This window comes from Pinus tabuliformis, chromosome 3_2, assembly GCF_031772625.1.
Source record: "Pinus tabuliformis cultivar Carrire ecotype Pingquan chromosome 3_2, CPIR1, whole genome shotgun sequence".
NCBI lineage: Eukaryota > Viridiplantae > Streptophyta > Pinopsida > Pinales > Pinaceae > Pinus > Pinus tabuliformis.
In genome coordinates this window covers 1,085,420,073-1,085,438,305 of record NC_142302.1, presented here as the reverse complement: position 1 = coordinate 1,085,438,305, position 18,233 = coordinate 1,085,420,073, and the positions used below count along the sequence as shown (strand labels likewise).

The window sequence follows — 18,233 nt, the reverse complement described above, 5'->3', positions numbered from 1 at the left end:
TCTTTTTTGAGCCTTCTTAAATAGAAAGAGGGTTATGGACTAAATATAGAAAGAGGTTTTATTTATTTACCATACCTTTGAAGTATAAAAAGAGGTTTTATTTATTTACCATACCTCCACTTTATTTATATTTTTATTTATTTATAGGCTTGCGTGTTCATAAATATAAGGTGACATATGGAGTAAATATAAAAAAATGTTTTATCTATTTTTTTTTTCTCAGTAAAAACTAATTCTATTAAGAGGAAGTATGGTACAATAAGAAGATATAGCCAAGAGAGGCAAGAACACAGGCTGCCGGAAAGGATAGGCTATCCACCTCGGCCCCTAAAAAGGAAAACAGAAGAGAGCTATGCTGAGCACTAAGAAACAAGGAGAACAGATGGGCCAGAGCCGAACAGAGGGTTCTACTCAACATGTGTAGAATCATTTATACGACATGTTTTCCCTTTTTTTTACCAACTTTGACCCACTCAAGAGGACTTTGCTGAACCGGTATGATTTGCACACTGAGCTGAGCTGACTGGGAGGGTTCCTTGTCTGAGTCTAAGGTGGAGGACTCATGATTTCTTTTCTGTGAGAATGGAGGGATAGACGAAACCTCAGGACCGGTCAAGGGCGGATCCTATGCCGGTGTAGCTTCCATTCCTTCCTCAACCTCTTCCTCTTCATCTGAGCTGAAATTGAAGTCATCCATGGGGGGAGGATCATGAGGCTTCTAGCTTTTGGATTTATGCTTGGCACTGACTTTCTTCTTTTGGGCAGGCATCGTGGGACAAGAGCCCTTAAGGTGCCCTGTGTGATGGCAGTTACGGCAACGAAACGCTGTGTTCTCATAGTCCACGGTTTGAGTCCAATGAAAGTCTCCAATTTTTAGATTGATCTGGTCAGGAAGACCTTTGCTCATGTCTATCTCTGCACAGATTCTGGCAAAGGTATATATTCCTTTTTCCCCTCTTGATACGTCTGTGTCTAGAAAGAGGCCTAGAGAATTTCCGATCCCTTGGAATACTGCAAAATGCCATAGGTGCGCTGGGAGATTTGGAAGTCTTACCCAGATGGGGAGCTTGGTGATGACTGCTGTGGAGGGATCGAAATCTGGGAACCAAGGGGTGAGGAATAAACCTGCTGAGCCTGAGAACCACGAGCCTACTGTTAAAGCTTTCTGGTAGTCCTCATCTAGAACAAACACTACAATGAAGAAGCCCTTTGAGCATAACAGCACCTTGCAATTGTTGGTCCAGGTAGAATGAATCCATTGGTAGAGGTCTGCTGTGCGCGGCCATAGCCCATTGAACCTGCAAATGATGGCTTGTTCTTCAAACGTTTGGGTTTTCTCATCCAGCGATGGATGCATGATTTCAATGGAGGGGGTTTCCTCCAATTTGTCCACCAGAAAAGGCTTGGGTGCCTGAACTGGTGGAGCAATGTTCTTAGGCATCTGAGCATGGACAACGTCTTTGTATGAAAACTTCTTCGCTGAGGATGATTGTCCAACATCTCCCCCTCTCAAGCGAAGGGAAAGAGTATTGGTTGCATTTCTTTTAATGCTGTAAAAAGACACGGGAGAGGATGCTCAAGTTGTTTACCTTCATGGAGAAGTCGTTGAGCTGTAGAGGGTATCCCCAGCTTGAGATCCAGAGCATGCTTGAGGTCCTGCACCAGGTTCGACGAGCTCACCCAAAGTATCAGAGTTTTTCTAGAGATAAGCCTGATTCGTATCTGGAACTCAACAGAAAGATCAGGGTTCTGCTTTCCTTTGCATATCCCAGGCGAGAGAAGGCTGAAGCTTTGAAGGGTCTTCTCCTCCTGAACTTGCCGTAGGGGGATATGAGGAGAAGTGGAAAGGGCCCAAAGAATATTGAATATGTTAATGCGTTCTGCCCAGAAGGGTTTCCAGAAGATCCGTTCAAGCCGAACCAAGAAATTTGAAAAATTCTGAAGATCTGGAACAGAGTATGGGCTGTTCTGGGGTGACAGAGAAGGCACTGAAATGAGAGAGCAGCCTTCTAGAACATAGTAATACCTCCTGGGAGCCGCCGCTTGAGGAGAAACAAGAGAAAAATCTGCGTCTTCTTCCTCAGCCGCCGCATCTGCATTTTGAAGGAGGCGGCTAGCACGAGATGTGGCAGTAGATGTCCCAGATCTAGCATCTTCAGGGCCGAAGGCGAAGCAGAGGAGGGGAAGGGATTCTTTCGGAATGTAATGGAGACCCAGCGTATCAGTAATGCAATGGAGCAGAGGTCCTTGAATAAATCGCACTTCTCCTGCATCAACAGAGCCGTCCAGAGGCCAGACGACGGCCGAAGGCGAGGAGGCGGCGACTCTGCAGGTAGGGTTCATCTTCGGCGCAATAAAAAATGTTTTATCTATTTACATACCTCTCATTTATTTATATTTTTATTAATTTACCATACCTCTTTTACAAATATGGTATTTGGCCCATAGGATTCACTTAAATGAAACATCGTTTTTGAGCCTTCTTAAATAGAAAGAGGGTTATGGACTAAATATAAAAAGAGGTTTTATTTATTTACCATACCTCTAGTTTATTTGTATTTTTATTTATTTACCATACCTTTGGAGTAAGTATAAAAAGAGCTTTTATCTATTTACCATACCTCCACTGTATTTATATTTATATTTATACCTATCATAAATACATTTTTCTTGAAAATGAGGGAAAATGGAAGATTGTAACTCCTAATTTCAAGGGCTAAATTTACTTTTTCTACCCTCTCCCTTAAAATAAGGTGGGCTAACCTCCATACCTAATTCTTTTATAAAATAAATTTGAGGCAATTTGTAACAATGTACTATGATACAAAATATTAACCCAACAAAAATATAAAACCCCTTAATTTAGCCCAAGGGAGAAAATTCACCCCTAAAATTTTCCATGCATATTTCCTTATCTGAGACAAAATTTGAAGACATTTAGAGATTTCACAGAAATATAATGATACGATTTACTTGTAGCACATGATAAAGCTATCTACATCTAGCACCCGTCACTAGACAATAGCGTTATTGAGACACCATCTCATGGCGTTAGAATCATGTCGATAGGTAGTGTATAGAGATACCTTTCAACGCCTATTCAACACTACCTTCAAAATTCAAATTCATCAATTTATTTACTTTAAGCCCCACTATTTCGCCATGGCCTTAATACTCCATGTATATCTGATGTTTTTGACACCCGACATCTGAATTATGATCATGATCGTATAGGCACCATATTAGGAAATATGTCTTCAGGATGCCAATATGGTACTATTTATCCAGACTATTCTATTAGTCTCTTAGATATTCATTTAAAAGACTGTTGGAAATTATTAGTCAGGGTCCAAGGCCTTGAAATGGTAGAAGATAGTGAATATCTTTCTATGCTAGTCCAAGCATCTTTCCAGCTTACAAATATTGTCCATCCTAAGCTAAAGCAACCCATTCTCAAAGATTGTGTCACAGTTGGAATTAGTAATGCTTAGGTAGAAGGAGTTCCATATGATACCGAATCTCTTCCTAATGACTGGTATATTCAATACAAATCTCTGGCATCAAAAAACACTCCAAGAAACAAAATGAGAAGAATGTCTATAAGTGATGGTCATGTCTAAATCTTGCGTGATAGATCATTAGTACCTAGACCTATTTTTATGCCTAAAAAACATGTTTTACCAGCCATCTCTAAAACTGAGCAACCAATAACCAACGGTTGTAAATCTATTTCAAAAAATGTATATAGCCATCCATTTATAGAGTCCATTCTACCTACTTCATCAGACTAGTTGTACATTCTAGAAGAAAAGCCATTCCTTGCCATTAATAAGATGTTTAGAACATATGTATCTAATTTCTCTCCTGTTGAAGAAGTTCAATATGAAAATCATAGATATGTCAAAGGTGGAAAGTGGCCACCAAAGGAAAAATTTTGTACTTCTTCCTCTCAGTCTAGACAACCACCAACTTGAGCTAAATGTGCACCATTACTTGAACGTAACTCTCAAATCCCCACTGATCTTGATGAAGTCCACCAAATAGGAAACTATCTTACAACCTATTGTGCACACGCAGAAGATGTCCTTGATGATTTGGGTAGGCAATTAGAACTGATTAATGCAAATATTAAACTACTCTATGAAGAACAACATTCTGAGAAATCTACAAAAAAGGAAAGAAGAAGAAGAAGACAAAATAAAAAGGCACAAGAAATTCCAAAGTTTACTTTTGATATGATAACTCCAAATTATTGGGATAGAGAAGAAGAGGATGAAGATACCGAAGGAGTCTTTATAGCCACTAGTGCAGAGGGGTCAACTTCAAAACCTTCAAGTAAGTTGGCTAGTGTAAAAGGGGAAGCCTATAAAGTTGATATGCAATTTTCCTCAAAGAAAGAAATCATGACTCTAGATCAGGTAGCCTCTAAGTTTCCTTCTTTTATTCTCCCTTCGATAAACAATCAAAATAAAGCTCATGTCCTGAAAGAAGTTCCAAAATACCCATGTATTGAAGAATATTTATATGCTACAAACACTAGTGGGTATATTCTTGATTTAGATAACTCTTCAAATCTTGAAGAATCAATTAGGATATGGATTAGTGCTCTGTATCAGATGCAGGTCACCACCAAATTAGATAATGTTTCTATCATGGTCCTAGCAGAGAAAAGAATGGTCGGCATTGTATATGATTGGTGGATAGGATCATCTGATGAAGAACGAAGAGTTGTCATGGAAGCAGAACTTGCCGCTCTAGAGCTCTTACTAAAGACACAATTTGTCCCTGAGCCAGTAGATGAGAAAAAAAAATTGCTTACAGACTTAAGCTGTATGGAATTAAAAGATTTGAAATATCTTGATCAATTTGGTAAAATTTTTATGGCAAAAGTCTTTAAAGCAAATCTTTCCAATGACATAGCTCAAAAAGTTGCATTTTTGTCGAAGCTTCCCGGAAATTTAGGAGATCTAATTATGAAAGATCTTGATGTTCAGAATAAAAGGATAGATCAAATCTATTGGGTTGATCTTCTCTTTAGATGTACCGAAAAGGTTAAATATCTGTGCTAGCAGAAGAAAGCACATGATATCACACCTAGTTCCGAGGTCTGCAAAATAATGCTGCCCTGGACACCATTTAGAAAGAAGAAGAAATCAAAGAGATATGGAAAATTTAGACCCAAAAGAGTCTCCAATCCCTGGAAGCCTTTCCAAAATTTAAGTTTTTGAAAAAGAGAAAAAACCCAAGAAACAAAAATTGTTGTTTCATTTGCAAGCAAGAAGGCCACTTTGCTAGAAAATGTCCTAACAATTCCTCCTCCAAGCTAAAAGCTTGTGTTGATATAGAGGAATTTCAAGATGACTGGTCTTTAGTTGCGTCAGATGATGAAGTTTTTGATGTATATATCTGAACAAAAGCTTCAGATGAAGAAGACAATAGTTTGCCTTTTGTACAGAAAATGAATATTTGCCCTTCTTGTATAGATAGTGATTTTTCTGATGAACTGCATTATAGTGATCAGACTAACAGCAGTGAAACTAAAGAAATAGAAGAGACTACAGATGTTTCTGCAGACGACTCTCATGAAGCAACTATTACTGAAAGCATAAAGAAAATAGGTAAGCAGCCAACACAGAAACTGCCTGAACTTAATTCTTTTTGTCCATATAAAAAGAATACTGCTACTTCTACTAGTTTCCCGGTCCCAACGTTTAACAGAGTCGAAGAAAAAACTCTCTTAAAAAAGATCATCAAAACCAATAGTCTGATCTACATTCCAGTCCAAGTCCAAGTTCGTAATGAATGGATAAATGTAGATGATTTTATTGATACTAGTGCATCTAATAATTTGGCTCGACCCTCTCTATTTAAATCTCCTTGGAAGCCACTACAAAACATTCTAGTATCTGAAACCATTGGAGGATCTATTCAGTTAACACACTATGTGGATAATATTCCTTTAAAAGTTTGGGGGAGTATTGTAAAAATTTCTGCTATTTAGCATTTTGATCCATCTCAAAGTTTAATGCTTGGCATGCCTTTTATCAATTCTGTATTACCAGTTACTATCAGTAAAGATAAACTGATAATTAATTTAAAAAAGAAGGCTGTTGTTGTGCTTAGACTTTCTATAGCGAATTTTGAGGCAAGAAATGAGAATAGTCAAAAGAAATTAGGCGCATGAAAACCCATCAAAGACTCCAACAATTGGCAAGAGGTTCTACAATTATATGAGAAACGGGTGGAGTCAAAACAAAAGGCTTGCATTGACCCAAAATGGTCCGAAGAGCAGATTGATATACATAAAAGACTGATGGAAATATGTTCAAATAATCCTTAGTAGTTTTGGACCATTGAAAGTACAAAACAAGAAATAGTGACTCTACACGACAATGGAGTCAAAGGAAAATTGATCCCATGCACCCCTGCAGATGAACAAGAAATTAGAAAACAAATAAGTGAGCTGCTCAGTATGAATCTTATTGAGCCAAGTATGTCTCATTATTCTTGTTCAGCGTTTCTCGTTAGGAATCACTCAGAGATAGTTAGAGGTAAGACAAGAATAGTAATTAATTATAAACCTCTAAATGCCATAACTCAAGGCTTTCATTATCCTGTAGCAAGACCAGAAACAATTATGTAGAAGATTCAACATAGAAGAGTATTCAGTAAGTTCGATATGAAATCTGGATACTACCAAATATAGATCCAGAAGAGGATAGACTCAAAACTTCCTTTACATGTCCTGCAGGTTTTTATGAGTGGAAGGTGGTTCCATTTGGTCTAAAATGCTCCTGCATTCTTTCAGAGACGTATGGATTTGATTTTTTGGAAGTATGATTTTATTGTAACATATATTGATGATATTCTTGTACATAGTCTAGATTTAGAGACCCATGTAAAGCATTTAGAAATTTTTATCGCTGAAGCTCAAAGGCATGGTATAGTCCTGTTTGAGAAAAAGATGGTTTTATTCCAAGACAGTATAGATTTCTTGGGGATTAATGTGGTTAATGGACAAATTTAGATGCAGCCCCATATTCTTACAAAACTGTCTCAGTTTCTAGATGAATTAAAAGACACTAAAACTATTCAAAGATTCTTAGGTGTCTTTAATTATGTGCATAGATACATTCCCAGATTTTCAGAAAAAACAAACCCAATCCGAAAGCATTTTCGAGAAGGATTGTCAGCAGAAGCCATTGTAGTAGTTAAGGAACTCAAATCAGAATGTCAAAATCTTCCCAAGCTTCAACCACCAGGTAATGGCCTTCTGATTCTAAAAACAAATGCTTCTGATGAATTCTAGGTAGCTATTCTTTTTTAGCGAAGGAAGAATGAAGATAGAAAGGAAGGATAAATACTCTATGCATATGCATCAGGTGAATTCTCTCCTAGCCAAAAGAATTATTATATTGCTAAAAAGGAAACTTTAGCAATATTTAATGGAATACAAAAATTTGAATTACATCTGGCACCGGTGAAGTTTCTCATAAGGACTGATTCTATGAATTTTAAATACTTTTTATCTACCAAAATTTCAAGACAACTTGCTAGAGGAAGGTTACTCTCTTGGCAGATTTGGTTCCAGCAATTTGATTTTGATGTCGAGTGGATACCTGGCAATTCCAATTTTTTAGCAGACTCTCTAACTAGAGACATGAATAAAGCCTTTGTTTCAGCTCTGCAAAGTCATTTTATTTTACCTGGAAAGGTGCCTCAGGATGACAATTTTAGCACATTTGTTGAGAGGTTCAGAATTCTGGAAAATCATGCAAGCCATTTGATACAAGAAATTAAGAAAGTGGTAGGTCTGCGACTGAGAAGAAATCGGTGGATTAGAAGATGTCAAGCATGGACTTCAAAAATTTTTGGCATATCTTTGGGATTAGATATTGATTTGGTTAATATATATCCTTTGCCCAATATGCAGGTGAGGATTTATTTTAAACATTTGACTGATATGTGGTCATCCCAATTCACTGAAAATATGATCTGGATTTTAAAGGCATTAAAATGTTATCAGTTGATTGGAGGGGTGGACTTTGCTTTAAGCATATATACATGATCTCAAATGCTAGATTTAGAATCCATCCCAATCAAACCAGACTTAGAAAGATATCTTCTGTTGCTAAGGATTCCTGATATCTTTGAAGAACTAAAAGCATCCTTTTTACGGTGAAATGATGAAAATTATGCCCCCAATGATACTTTCCCTCAATATGAAATTTTTGAAAATTTTCCTAATTGGGAAATCAAAGGAGGATTTTGTCGAAAAAAGCCATCGATAAGAACATCCCAATGTGTTCAACGAACTCTACAATACCTAAGGACTTTCTCATCTCCTTGGGACTATCAGAGTTTATGGTTTCGAGAACAACTTTACCCAAATCCATTTTCCCAGGTTTTCTGTCAAGAAACTATAGGAGAAATAAAGACCAATAATAATATTGAGAGAATTAAACAACTGGCTCTTTGGTTTAAATATTTTGGGATGTTAAAACTGACAGAGAAAATATAGGTGTTGCAACGATTAGATGAACTTCAAGGGGAACCCAAGGTTTTACGCTTTATGATTAACCGCACTGCGTTAATCACGGTCAGCATTATTTCTGGAAACTGGAATACTAATGTCGTTCATCTAATCAGTTTGTTGATTTCAAATAAAATTTGTACTTCAGTAATTTTTGAACTCGGATGGCAATCTAAAGCATTCATGAATGAAAACCGTAAATCTTGGGTGCAACATTCAGTGGAATCGGTTACTAATAGGTGTCAAATATTCAAATAGGAGCTTCTAGATGGTGTTGAGTTGGCAGTTTAGCCTTCTCCGACATTCCGAAAAGTTTTTAAAGATTCCTTTTTGGATATTGATATCAATCTATTACCCTTTCTTAACAAGTGGGAGAAGCAAGACGTAGTGTTTACTCCACAACAGAAAAACCTCCACAAAATTAAAGTAAATTGAGACCAAGGACAAACATCTAAAGCTAAAGTAGATACGAAAGGTAAAGGAAAAATTGAAGAATCTACTTTTCAGGCTTTCCAAGACAGCTATCCAGATGCACAGGATCCGAATGATTTCAGCTGGGACAAAGAATATGAAAAGATGGTGGAATACAACTATCTCGCAAATCTTGAAAAGAAAGAATTTGAAAGACAATTGTCCTCTAGTGATGATGAGTTTGATGACTACGATTATGACCAGAGTTTGAAAGTAGACTGGTAGATATTTGTACAATTAGCTAGCAATGTGATAATGTGGTCACATGTTGTAGCTAAATTATTGTACTGGAAAGGTTGAGTAGACACCGTCGATGAAAGAAATACCGACAGGACCCTCAATCATTTCCACTTTTGCGTCATGTATTAGGTAGATTTAGATTCCTTAGAGAGTTATAAAAGAAGGATGAATGAAAACAGAGAGGCATCGGATGGAGTGTTCCTCAATCTATTATTGTAATATTGTAAGCTCTATAAGTTTTTCTTTTGAATTAATATCGGAGCCTATTGGGCTGCCTATCTGAGGACAATTTCTGTTATTCGAAAGAACATTGAACTGTAAGGCGAAGGCATTTCAAAGACCCGAGGAGAGAGGTTGTAGTGCTCGCATGTTTGGTTGAGGAGAAGAAAACTCGTGTTTCAGACCTGCTGTTCCATAATCTTCATATTGATTTTGAAGTAAGCAGAGTAGGACTTACTTCAAAATCAATATGAAGATTATGGAACAACAGGTCTGAAACACGAGTTTTCTTCTCCTCAACCGAACATGCGAGCACTACGACCTCTAGTAGAAAATTCTAGTGGGATTTCATTAAATACAACCTGACAAAATCGATTTATGATAGTTATCGTTACCTTCTCTGGATCTATCCCCCTATGGAAATAGAATAACTGATATTCTCCAATTTTTGAGGTACTTGCTTCATGTTCAAAATGGGCTAGTGGGTTCTTCATGTGGAAAAGGTTGCAAATATTAGATATATAATGGAAACAAGCATGCAATTCAAGGTTGCTCCTAAAGTCTCTTGGGTGAATTATAAAACACCATCTACTTAAAACATGATATATGGTAGTTAAAAAAACCTACCCAAGATCCCACTTAAGAATTCAAAATGTTGAAAATAGGAGATGTCTTAAACAATATCAACTATTTAATTGCATAATCACACTAAAATAGAAAAATATTTAAAATCTTGAAAAGTGTGAAAAAAATGGAGTTGGAATATTATAGTTATGTCACTGTAGATATAGCTATGTAAACTGTAACTTCTATCTAAAACACATAAATGGATCTTTTATAGCTACATGAAATGTAACTTCTATATAATAAAATGGAGTTTGAATATTATAGTTACGTGAGGGTAGAAACATGTAACTGTAACTTTTATAGCTACATGAAATGTAACTTCTATATAAAAAAATGGAGTTATAATATTATAGTTACGTCAGGGTAGATATAGTTACGTGAAATGTAATTTCTATATAACATTCTAAATATCCTTTTTCAGTCATTTAAGAGACTAACATTTTTTTTATCTTCAGTTATTAAGTTAATACTCCACCAAAATTAGCATTGAATTGGTTCTTCACCAACCAAGGGGGATTTTAAACCATTGTGAAAATGCTTACTCATTCCCCTGCCATATTTCTAATATTTTATTTGTGTGTGGATTTAAGCTAGTGTAATGTAACTTCTACATATTTGACAATTTAAATGTAAAAAATTACCCAGATTGAAGTTATACAATTAACATATGCACAATAAGATACAATATGCATGAGTTATAATTGATATGATGTTTATATGTTATATCAAGACAATTTTTTTCTCATCTCATTAGCTCTTATCTTATAGTTGGTGATGGATATAGCCTTTAAAATTATGAGCCATCCTTCTCATATCTTATATTTAATGATGGATATAGCTTTTAAAAGCATCAATCTTGTTTGTTATTTTATGTACAGTCAATTTAAATGGAAGTGCTCAGGACTTTATTCAATATTATATTGTACAACTGGAAATAAAATGATGTGGGGGTGGTGTTTCTAGTGATTTTCAAACTTGTTTTAGCTACCTAAATTTAGCCTATTTAAAACAAACAGGGGTAGTATTTCTAGTGATTTTCAAATTTGTTTTAATTACCTAAATTTAGCCTATTTAGAGTAAATAGTTGTATTGACCATCTTATCTTCAAGTCAGTAACTTTTCTTGAGGGCATCTTCATGACATCCACCATCTCTTAAAATTATGAAATTTTAGTAGTATCTTGCACTAAATAGAAAATCTTGGCATAAAATATTTTATTGTGTTTTTTATTCTGTGTCACAAATTTATTGATATTTTATGATTCTTGGTTTCAATTTCCATGCTAAGACCAGATTCATCATGCCTGTTAGGATTTTTAGTTGTGCACCCATCATATTGCTCTCTTCTAATTGTATAAAAAACAGAGAGTATGCACAAAGACATGCAGTGACATGTTGGTGCCTATTTTACTCAATGATATGCTTGATTTTTTAACCCATTCCAATCCTACCACAATGAAATTAAGAGACACGAGGACACAAGAAGGACTATCAATAAATGCAATTAGAGACTTTAGAATGCAACTCAAATTGTACCTGAATGTAATGATAAGTATTTGCAGCTGCCTAGTCATAGATGAACATCGAATGACACTGTGAAAATTTCCTTGCATTATACGAATCTGGTTGCACCTGAACTAATCCTCTGTAGTAGTTCCTTAGCTTGCCTATAGCTATAATTTTGGAAACAATCCAACTCCTGCAATTCTTCCCTATATGGATCATCTTTGTCCCCCCTATTGATAGTTATTTTTCAAGGCAACATAATAGAACACTTCAATTGAATTATCACCTTTCGAAACAACACATGAGTATCTCTAGGTGATTGTTGAACCAGTCTCTACTAAGGTCCATGAAATCATTGATTTGTCTCCATCATACAAACCTCTTTTTGTAATAAAATTATAAATCCCACATTTGCATTCCTCCTCCCCAGCATACCAATTCTTTACAGTCGATTAATTTATCATTGCTCCCTCGGTGCAGTAGAGATCCACTTCTGTGGCATGGAGATGATTGGTGTCATAAAATGGTGCAATGCATCCTTCAATATATGTCAAAAAATTCCTCTCACCTCATAGAAAGCCTCGCATCTACAACAGTGAGAGCCCTCTCAAACTGCTTGGTCTCCATCTCATTCATCCTGAAATAAGTGGATATTTCCATCGGTGTTAAAGTGTGCTTGGGGAATTAATAGAAGGATCTATCACTAAAAAAAACAAAATATAATGCAACATAATAGTTATCAACATGAGAAACAAACCTACCAAGCTACTTCCTAACTAGATCAAGATACTCTTGAATTACCTCTTATAATGAACAAAATATAATGTCAACTACCTATAAAGTCTACCTATGCATGGTAGAAATGAAAAAACTGTCAGAAATATTTATAACATTGTTGGTCAATCTCTTCTTCTAGTCAAGGGCATACCAAACTTTCGAAAAGTATCAAGGAGGTCAGGGTCCACCTCATCCAAGCTCCTCTTCTTCTTATACTCTCTCTGTTTAGGTTTAGAATAATAGCAAAGGTCTTGAAAATTGATGGGTGGGTAAAAGTTATCAAACCATTTATGTTCTTCCATTTTTAATCACTGTCTGTAATCATTGAGTCTACATTGTAAAAGCCATTCAAGTTCCTTCTTTTTAGGCGAAATTGACCTAAGATTTGGAGAGTTGTAAGGCTTAATGGATCTAAGTATATTCTACTTAAAATATAGTAACATGGTTTAAAACTATAGGCATTGGGATCAGAATCTAAGGTTGAAACATAACAATTTTATCTTCATGATTACAAGAAACTTTAATTTCATGTAACAAAGTTTGAGGAAGTTGTAGTATTTGCATCCTACTAGAAAATTTTCTTGCATCACTTGAGCCCTTTGAATTTGGGCATGGTGGAGTTCGTTACACAAACAATCAACCACTAAAAAAATGTGAAAAGAAAAAATAAACTTTCATGCATTCTGACCCTAGAAAAGTTAGGGAGGAGCGAACTGATCTGTACAATAAGGACATGCAAAATGCTTACTTGTCCATTGTCTTTTGATGAATTGTTGGCTGCAATCAATATCTGCATTATCATAATCATTAAACCCTTTGTACAATGAGGACATGCAAAATGCTTACTTGTTCATTGTCTTTTGATGAATTATTGGCCGTAATCAAGATCTTCATTATCATAATCATTAAACCCTCAACTCTAGATGAAATTTATGATTTGAACATATAAACCCTTGAAATTGTTTACCCTTAAGAAAAAAAATCATCTTCAGTAAAAAGGAAGAACTCTCTAGACTCCAAAGTCATACCCATGTACAAATGGCCAAAATATCCACGCCCAATGACCTTTCCCTTCCACCATCTAATCGTTGATGCTCTCCTAAGGTGTTTCACATGAAAACTCTATCTGAGGTTTGAATCACATGAAATCCATAGATCAAGTTGATGGTTTCCCTTCTTTTGGCATTTCCATGCAGATATCAACATGAAAAATAAAAATGCAGTGCTACAATGTGATGTTGTAATCTGTGAATATTTTATTTGAACCCAATGCTAAACTGGAAATGAAAAAGAAAAGAAATATTTATAATGGAAAAAATAAAAGAAATATTTATAATATAAAATAAAATATATAAACTGCAATTGGGTTAAATGCTTTATTTTTAATAATAATTTGTTATTTTTGTACACGCTAAATTAAAAAGAAGAAGAAGAAGTCAAAAATGATATTGCGATGAGTGTAAATATTTAAATAGGGCCTCAATTAATAATAAAAAGTTAAGTTAATAAAAATAATTAAATCCAATTTGTTATATTGTGATTTTGTTATTAACTTGTGAATAGGCTTTGTTACAATACCATGGGCCAATACCATGGCTTATCAATACTACAAGTCCAAAAGCCATAACTTATTTCACAACCAAAATCTTTTATAACAATACGACAAGATTCTTAACCATGGATATTCATCCCCACATTATGGTAGATATTATTAACTTGTAAAAAATAGCCTTTGTTATAATACCATGTGTCAATACCATGGATTATCAATACCACATGCCCAAAAACATAAATTATTTCACAATCAAAATATTTTATAACAATATGACAAGACTGTTAACCATGGATATTCACCCCTCACTTTACCATGAATATTAACTTGTAAATCGGATTTGCTACAATACCATGGGCCAATATCATGGCTTGTCAATACCACATGCCAAAATACCGTAACTTATTTCATAGTAAAAATATTTTATTTTATTTTAATTTTACAACATTTTTTTAATTGAATCTAAAAGGGAAAATGTTACAATTTGAGATAGATCTAAACCTTCTATCCTCACGACTACTAAAAATATTCCCATAGAAATTAAATTAAGGTTTTAATAAAATTAAGCTAAGATGGATCTATGCTGGCTATATATATATATATATATATATATATATATATATATATATATATATATATATATATATATATATATATATATATATAGATATATATATATATATATAACTAGCATAGATCCATCTTAGCTAAGGATCCAGGGGATGAGAGCAAGCAAATTGACTAATTATAATATATTAAATATAATGCATGATTTTTTAAAGTTTTTCATTATTTTATTTTCTTTGACATGATTGATTCAAAATATAGGTTTAATATTTTACAACCAATTAAGTTTTTTAAAAATTTAGATAATTTCTTAAACATAATACAATGTGATCAAACTTAAGAGAGTGTTGGGGAGAGGGTGGAGAGAGGGAGGGAGAAAGTGAAAAAGTTGGAGGGCAGAGAGAGAGAAAGAGAGAGTGATGGGGGGGAGAGAGGGAGCAAGAGGAAGGAATGAAGAGAGAGAGAGAGAGAGAGAGAGAGACAGAGAGACAGAGAGGTGGAGTGGGAGAGAGAGGGAGGAAAGAACAAAGACATATAGAGATAGAGGTGGCAAGAGAGAGGAGTGAGAAGGGAGAGATGGAGAGAGAGTGAGGGAGAGAGGAGAGGAGGGAAGAGAAAGAAAAGGAGAGGATAGAGATATGGAGAGAGATGGAGACATATAGGTGGAGAAGTATGGGGGGATATAGTAATAGAGTTGGAAAGAAGAGAGAGAGATGAAATTGGAGGGGGCAGGAGAGAGAGGGAACACGAAAAACATAGAGGGAGAAAGGTGGAGAGAGAGGGAACAAGAAAAGCATAGAGGGAGAAAATTGGAGAGAGAGGGGGGTGACAAGGAAGTCATGGAGAGAGAGTGAGGGAGAGAGGAGAGCTGGAGGGAGTAGAGAGAAGGATATAGATAGAGAGGGAGAGAAGGAGAAGAGAGAGATAGACTGATAAGGGGAGGAGAGGGAGAGAGAGTGTGTGTATGTTTGGGGGGTGAGATAGAGAGAGGGAATAACAAAGAGACACAAATATAAATATAGATATTATATAACCAACCTAGATCCATGTTATCCCTATAACTATCAAGTGCCGAGAAGGATCCAAGCTCTCGAGGTGCAAACATTTCCTCAAGTTTTGCAATAGAAAAAAAGTTTGCACTTTGAGAAATTGGATCCCTCTCTGCGCTTGATAGATTTGGGGTTAAGATGGGTCTAAGTTAGTTAATATGAAATTAAAGTAGTCTTTATTTGATATTATAGTCTTAAAAATTAAAATTTCTCTTCAAATTAATTTCAAATTGGAACTAGGTCCAATTAGATTTGATGAATAGATTTTTCAAAATTACATAAAACAAATTTTTTTATTAAAAAATATATTTCTAAAATTACAAATTATTAGAGATAAATAATGCAAAGTTGGCTGTTATACACCATGTGAGGATGAATTTTTTTTAAGGAAGGATAATTTTTCAACCAATCTTTAACAACCTTTCAATGTCCTATCACTTGTAATTTTATATTGCTTGACACAATTAAGATGACTAACATAAAAAAATGATTTGACATATTTTTGTAGTAGTTGATAGGTAGTTGTATTTTTGTTCTTAGACAAAATTAGTCATTCATGTAGTCGTTTTTAGTTTTATTACTTATTATCTAGTCACAAATTTTAACCCGCGGCTAAATTAGTGATTTATGGTAGTCATTTTTAGTTCAGTTACTTAAGATTGCTCATTTTTGGTAGTATTTCACTTGGAAAAGTTGTGGTGACTAACTTTTTTACTCACCTAGTCGCTAATTTCTCATTTTCTACTAGTGATAGTAGTCATTCTTTCATACATCCAAACATATTTTTCAAGAAATCAAATGCATAATAACTATTCTTTCATGCATGCAAACATATATTTCTTTTTCAAGAAATCAATCCCAAATAGATATCCTTTTTGTGAATTTAAACACATTTTTTACCTATGTTTTCTACACACAAGAACACACCAAAACTTCTTGAAATATTTTCGATAAAACATTATTGGTCTCTACGCACCAAAAATTATTGAGACCTTTCCAAAAAAACATTACTAGTCTCTACACACAAAAATGTTTTGAGATATTTTCAATAAAACACTACTAGTATCTACACACCAAAATACTTTCAATTTTTCTCCAACGAAATTAACAAATATAATTATCTTTCTCTGCATACATATTGCCATGATCTCCTTCTCCATTTGTGTAGCATCCATAGCCATTGTGTACATTGCTGCATTGGGTGAAGTCCTCCTTCTGCATCAAACCTTTCTCAAATACCAGGCATACACATATTATTCCTTGAATTTCTTAAATTTTTCGATAACAATCATTAACCCTCAGACTCCTTCGAATGGTTTCTAACACGTAAGATCCTACCATATCTGAGGTGATCTTTGCCATTATTTTCCATGTCCATCTCAAAGACATGATACCAAAATTAAATAAAGCCTTAAGGTCTCTGAATTTAATAATAATCACATCACTGAATTAGTGCTCCTCGATTTTTCCATGGAAACTGCAATGGGTAAAATATCTATTTGGTCAAGCAATAATGCTAACATGCACAAAAACAAAACCTTTGTGAAGTTAAGTAAAAATAATGGTTATTAGTGATGCAAAATATTTTCACTGTTAAAACAAACGACCAACTGTACCCTCCAAAATGGTTTCCCGTTCTCCTTTCATAGTGTTTGTGCTTCTTTTTAGTACTTCCCAATATTAAGGATTTTTCTTACCCATATGATAGTTTTAACTGTTAGGAACCCTAACCGATTCTTAATGGGCTCAGGTAAATAATATTTTTAGTAATGAGAGTTTACAGGTAGGTATATAATATTTTCATTAATGTGTTTTTAAGGGTAGGGATATTACACCACTAGTTTTTGAAAATTACATATTTTTTCCTTTGGTAGAGAGCCATTGTCGAATCAGAGGAGTTTTCCATTTTTGGTTTTCTTTTTATTTCACTATTTATTATTTTTTATCATCCAACGATTTCTCGATGCAATGAAAACCTGAGAAAAAGGTATCCATGTGAAATAAATTGAGAGTTATAGTTCATTAATTAGGTTGTTGGTATCTGATTATGTTCCTTCGCAACTCCAAAATTTCCTGTCACTCTGTTACTTTCCATCCATCAACTATGTCGTTTCCCTTTATTTCTGAATTGTGTGGTTCATTTGCAACTTAAAAATGGGAGAGTACATCTAATTGTGCGTTTTGAATAATAAGCAATTACATGTTGTTGCCGAGTGATAACTTTTCTGCTTTAAAGTTTTCTTAAACCACCATGTATTTGCCTGATTTTAAGATATATAAAACAAAATGGATTTATTAATATCACGACTGGATAAAATTACAATGAAAAACCAAACAATCATTCAATTGCATTCCATTCCAAAAATGGCAGTGTAAGATTGTTTATCGATGTCTACAAATATGAAGAGATATAAGAAAAACATAGGAAATCAAGAAATTACAAATACTCTTGAATTTTTATTATTTATTATATTTCATCATAATTCAGGTTTAATAATATCTACATATTCTTTAGGGAAGTTTAGTAATATTTACATAAGTGGAAATCAGAAATACTATTTGAATTTTTATCATTATTTTTAATATAGATCTATGTTAATCCAAAAGTTATCAAGAGCGAAGTGAAATTATGTAAACTTTTTTAAAGTACAAAAGTACTCTAAAAGATTTAATCACTCTTTAAAGTTCATAAA

The 18,233-nt window shown here is 34.5% G+C and overlaps 1 pseudogene; it reads right to left on the bottom strand.

Moving 5' to 3' along the window:
• Positions 1–3,096: 3,096 nt before the first annotated feature.
• Positions 3,097–18,233, bottom strand: part of LOC149184447 (iron-sulfur cluster assembly SufBD family protein ABCI8, chloroplastic-like) — a 31,583-nt pseudogene continuing 16,446 nt past the window's right edge.